The sequence below is a fragment of the Homalodisca vitripennis genome, unplaced genomic scaffold (genome assembly GCF_021130785.1).
Source record: "Homalodisca vitripennis isolate AUS2020 unplaced genomic scaffold, UT_GWSS_2.1 ScUCBcl_1052;HRSCAF=4182, whole genome shotgun sequence".
In the NCBI taxonomy this organism is placed as follows: domain Eukaryota; kingdom Metazoa; phylum Arthropoda; class Insecta; order Hemiptera; family Cicadellidae; genus Homalodisca; species Homalodisca vitripennis.
In genome coordinates, this window is record NW_025777225.1 from 197,812 (window position 1) to 204,278 (window position 6,467).

The following is a 6,467-nucleotide window of genomic DNA, read 5'->3' on the forward strand; positions in this document are numbered from 1 at the left end:
CACAAGTTACAGGCCTCGTTAGAGCAGTCAGTGAAATGTGTATTATTATACTCTATTTAACTAACTTTTTTGACTTTTTGTTTGTGCACTAATCTATATACACATACAATTTAGAGATATAACGTACCGAAATGGACTCTTTAATTATTGATTTAGTATAATTACACTGAAAAGATACATATACTTATATAATCATTGGTGGTGACTTTTGTACAATTTATTGATGACAAATCTATAGTTGAAAAACATTCCTGTTTTGTAAAGATCTCCTGATACAACAAAAGGACAAGACATTTTTAATTTAGTTGATAAGTTCTTTGAAAATTCCAAAATATTATGGCAGTCCTTTTTAAGTGTCCCATTTATGGGTGGGCACTTCACAGGCTTTCTAACGTTAGCAAAACAGAAAAACACAGATATAGTTTATACACATTGTTTCCTACATAGAGAAACTCTGATTGCCATATCTTTGGCTTCTGGAATAAAAGTAGTACTCGACAGATGTGTAAAGTTGGCATAACACAAAATAGCTTACCCACATTTTTCATATTATTCGTTAGTTCTTCGTAAGTTCCTGTTAGTTCTCACAAAAGTTTCGTTAGTTTAGCAATATTAAAAAACTTTACAGCCTTAATTCAATGTGTCACCATAAAAATTAGCCTACCCAGATTAAATAATACGTTTTCAAAATTCATATCGTCAGTCCCTCGTTATTTTTCGTTACTTCATCAGCAATAATATCTATTTTACAGCCCTAATTTAATGGCTAGGCATACTTCACAACCGTGGAAAAAGTGGCGAAACAAGATTAATGGGTAATTAGGATTGTAGTAACATCGATGCAAAATGCATTCCAGACAACATACATTTTTGGTAGGGTTTTGTTACGTTTTGTCATTCACCACCACCTTTGTTTTATATTTAACGAAATATTAAGAACCCTTAAGTTTTCATTTCTGGCAATTTGACCCACGCAAAATAGCCCATTCACTTACTACAACTGGTTGGATCCTTAGTATACGTTAGTTTTTGCTATTCCCGAAGTTCTTTATGTTGTTATTGTAACGCCTTTGTTATTATAACATAAACGCTATAAAATTAAAATTAAAATTAAAATTAAATTAATTGGTTTGAACAAAATATTGCTTGTCATAGAAAATAGGTATTGTGAAATATTATGGTGGCTTGATAATTGAAATATTAAATTGTCCTATTTAAACATTATTGTAGTTGCAATATTAATAAATACATATAACAAATGAGTTTTGGGATATTATTTTATTAAATAATAAACAAACATTATAATCCAAAGGAAGTATCATCTGTAATTTACAATTTTAATGAGCAAAATAATATTTTTGCCCTGAACTATCCTCCCGAAGACTAGACTAAAGTTTGAACAGGCTATTATCATTAAATATGAAAGATTTTTGTTGATAAGTCTGCTTCGGAATTTATTCTTAAAGAAGTTCATGTTAGAAAATGCTGCTTTCAAACATACGTCAACCCATACAAAGTAAGAAGTTTCAAGGCTAGTTTTCTGGATATTTATTAAGACAATGTAGACGTTTTATCCAAAAGTATTGACATTACACTTTCTCTTTTTGATGTTTAACAAATGTATTTTTCTTGGAAATCGATCATTTCTATCTTGAGAGCAACTTTATTACTCCCGAAAATATTTGCACCTTCATTGCTCCATTCATCAACAGAATCCAGAGAGTAAATGTTACTAAGGATGTCGACAACAATCTCAATTTTCTTGAAATCTGTGAATTTGTTTTCAAATTCCTTTTTAAGGTCCTTAATGAACGTTTTGTATTGGCCGACGTCAAGCTTGTTGTCACTGATTATTTTTTAATTAGGAAGGTGCAGGCGTTCATTTTCAGGATCAATGTTAAAAAGATTTAGTTTGTGCAAAAAGCTTTTTACTTTTGTCAGGAACTGCCATGCAAGCTTTTCTTTGCCTTTAAGTTAAAGTTCAGATTATTGAAATTGTTAAAGAATATCTGATAAGAAAGCAATGGATGTGTTTATTCTTTATTGCCAAGAAAACTTAAGTAGGTGATGGTTGATATCTGATCAATATTGAAAAGAAATGTCTTCGTCTTCTAAAATGGTAAAGAATCGTTGTAAAATGCAGCCTTTGCTTTCAACCTTTTAACCACACATTATTTTGCAACAACAGAACGTCATCTTAAGCATCTACTTCATAAAGAAATATTTTCAATTCACGATGTATTGCACGAAGACAGTTTGTTATTTAAATAATTTCTTGCATTATTCTCTCAAGAATAGGATTGCGTTTGAAGAAAAGCGCAGTATGCTGAATGATATAGTTGGTTGGAAAAGAAATTTTCATTACTTTTCCATTGATTTTTAGTAGGTGAACTAGTCGCTTTTGACCCAATAATCGCTGGTGCACCGTCGGTAGTTAGTGATAAAAGCTTTTTAAAAATGTAACTCATATTTAACGAAATAATCCATTACCGCTTCGATTATGTATTTCCCTGGGTTTTTTCCTATTAACAACAAAATAACTAATAGCTCATCAACAAAAGTTTCTCTAATTTTATCCAAAAAACGTACAAATATAATGAATTGTGCTTCAACAGTAATTTTACAAGAGTCATCCTTAGCCAATATGTAATATTCGGAATTATATAACTATCCTTTCAAATAAAAATGATTTTATTCTACCAAAACATGTGTGTGTTTTTTTAGTGAATTTGCAGACAATGGAGTTTCAACACCATGTTTTCCGTTATCACTAGAACATTGCCTACATCGGGCATGTGTTCCTTAATTATGTCAGTATCGTTGAATAGTTTCATGTGCTTAGCAAGAGTCCAAGAAATACGTAAAGAAGCCTCTCCACATTCCACCTGCTCAGTCATTGATTTGAGTTGAAGATACGTAGATTGACAGTAAACTTTAGATTTACTAAGATTACTGGCAGGTGTAAAATATATCAGCATATTATTTGTGTTTGATCTCATAATGTCGTTTTATAATCCATCTTTTAAAAAGTAACGCAACTGTTTTTGTGACACTTCAAACACAATCGTACTGCTCTAACACGATTTGGTACCAATAATCGTGTTAACATTAACCAAGAATGTGAATAATGGAAATCAAGAAGTATTTTGTTTAATATTTTTCCAACTTTTACTGGTTGTATTATACTACTATATTTTGCTCAATAAGTTAAAATAAATTAAGTTTCTTTTAAATGTAATTTTTTTCTTTCACTTACCCAAGAAAATTATATTATTTTAATAAATAATATAATTTTCCTGATTTTTGTTGTATAAGTACGTTTATATCAAGTACTTAAGCTTAATCAATGGCATAAAGCAATAGGTGTGCCGTTTTTTTGTTGTGTGCCGCGAGAAAAAACCGTTTGGGAAACACTGATCCAGAATAAAAATGGAGGGTTAAGAAACGAGGTTTGAAAAAAGTATTGATTGTAACATACCAAGAAAGAGACTTTGCTTATTATAATCAAAAAATCAATTTGATGAAATCACAACTGTGTAAACTTTATTAAATCTGTACACAATCTAATTGCCTTTGATGAAAAACTTGTTCCTTATAACGTCATAGTGACAATATATACCTACATATGGTTATTTAGTGGTATACATGAAAGTACCACTTAAATAAAGTTATGATTAGTTCATCCATCAATTATGAGATGAACAGATCGAACTACGTTATGTGATATTGAGACAAGATATTCCAGGACGTTGATCTCCCAACTACTGTTTTTTTTTCCGGTCAGGGTGTATCTATTTTCAGACATGTGATAAGAACCGTGAGAACCCCGGTAGGGGGAGAGATAGTGGCCAGCATACCTACTGATCTAGCTTCCTTTCGAGTTCATCGCCTTTTCCCTCTTTTAAATCAAACTCTTTCCACTAATACTTGATTACTTTGAAAATCAATGAGCCTCTTCTTTTTGTCACACTTCATTCTATTTATCAGACAATTTATTGGACAATATTAGAACTCTGCATGTTGTGTGTTTAGAGAGCGATGTCTCTCAAGTTTAGAAATAAATAAAGCTGTCTAATACGTATATTTTATTTAGACCTGAGGTAAGGCGGGAGGTTTTGGAAAACAATGTACACAAATACACTATTTAATTTGTAATTTAATGTGCAAATTTAAATCACTAGCTATTCATATTTTTAAAAGGAAAGGAATGAAATCAAATACTTTTCTTTTGTATGTATTATACTAAATCTTCTGAAAGAATTCTTCGTCTTGTAAAGGACCAAAAGAACATTGCTCTATGTGACAATAACAAAACTATATCCTAGACAGACTAATTCCAAAAATTTTGTAATCGTATTGCTAATAAATTATATGCTTATTATGAGAAGTGTACGTATTGTTAGAAAACCTGAAGGCATTAGTTTTTCAGGTAGTTTTTTCCGATTTTTCTTTATCTCAAGCCGACCGAATATGTGACTTTCGTATTTAAAGAAACGTTCAGTCTATTCACATGCACATTTTCACATGAACAGTTGAAGGAAACGCTATTTCGGAGGCAGAGATTGAGAAACGTTTCAGAAACCTGTGATAACAAAGGCTTATCTAAAAAAAGATGTTTCGTGTAAGTATTGGTGAAAACTCTAAAACTGTATCAGAGGTATCTCTAATCATGAAACGACAGAATGATACAAACTATAAAACTTTTGTAGACTCTAGTGGATTATGTGACCAAATAAACACAATCCTTACATCTTTACCTTCTACTGACAAAATAGGAGATCTACCGTTAGTCTGTGTACTTTCATCCACCAGATACCGAAGAAAACTACAACATACCATATAGTTTGCTTAAAGAAGTGCTTAATACAACACAGACAAGGTGACTATATTTCTGTTAGACGAAACTCTTTACAAATGTTTTTCCTAAATCTAATTTACTTTTGTGTACTTTCATGTATGTCAAGCAGTCTGGAGGTGGCTGTGGGATATAAAACACAATGTGTTGAAATAAGATATGAAAACTAAAATGAAAAAGTTTCCAAGAGGTACAACAAGCAGACTGCAAGAATGAAGAAAGTGCGACTTCAGTCGGTGCAGCAGAACAATGGTATGAGGACTAATAAATTAAGAATCGTGAAAAAGGAGTACCTATATGTGTTATTTTAAAACTCTTTTGGAGTGGAGAGCTCTATGGTGCTATCGTTTTTGGCAACATTGTGATGATCCAAAGGGATGATACAAACAAGTACTGTGAAAGCGTTTTTCGTGAGCTTTTTGAAAAGATTAAAATGATGTAAATCTCTTGATAGACTATGCTTTGATTAATTATATTTGCAATTGATTTGAAAACTACCGTGAAACCAGATTCATTGATTTCGCCAGTTATCGGTGTGATCAAAATATTATGGAAGCTCAGAAATCACTGAACTGTCAAGAGCTCACTAAATACTATAAGAAGTATATTGTAATATCTTAAGGAAAGTAATTCTTGCTTCCAAAAAATGGCAAATGACAGATTCATATTGGATGCGAGGAATAGGCCACACGCGATGTGGGAGATGGTTAATAGAGAAACTAACAAGTTAAAAATTAAAGCGGATGAGGATCTTGAGTCCCCTTCTTCCAGTGATTTCTAAATTTTTTGAAAAAGTAGTCCCAATCACAATTCTTAAACATTTTACTAAATATAACATTTTGTAATAAAAATCAGTTTAACTCATCAACAGCCTAGGCAGTGTTTTGAACTAATTGATACAATTTTATTTTTCAATTTTGACAAAAAACATCATACTGCAACTCTTTTCTGTGACCTATCAAAGGCTTTTGACTGTGTTGAACACAGAAAAATGTTAAAGAAATTAGAATTTATGGCTTTTCAGTTCACAGTTCAATATCTTCATATTTATCACATAAGAAACAAAAAGGTTTACAATTAAAAATAAGTCTTCGATAAAGTTTTTCTTCCCACTGACAACTCAACGATCGTGGCGTTTCCAAGGCTCAGTGCTGGGTCCACTACTATTTCCTAAATTACGTGAACGATTTTTCACCTAACCTAACTACATTATCTGTAGTTGTGTTTGCTGACGACACCACTATAAAAACAAAATCTCTTGATGATTTAGAGAATAAAATTAATCAAGCAACTGACGAAGCAGGGTAGTGGTTCTCAGCTACTGTTCAAAGAAAATAAAAGCCAATTATTAATATTCTCAACACTCCAATCGGCAAAGCACGTATATTAATTTTAAACCTAACTAATATTTAAAGTAACATCGTCATGTACATTTCTTTGTTTAGTTGTGGATAATTCAATATCATGGAAAGAACACATTATTGTATTCCTTTTAATGTATATTTTTGTGACTTGTGAAATGTCCATTTGATAGAAGAGGCCGTTATTGTGACACGAATGAATAACATACTTCATGTTTGTCTACATAATATTATGCAAGGTTATAGACAGC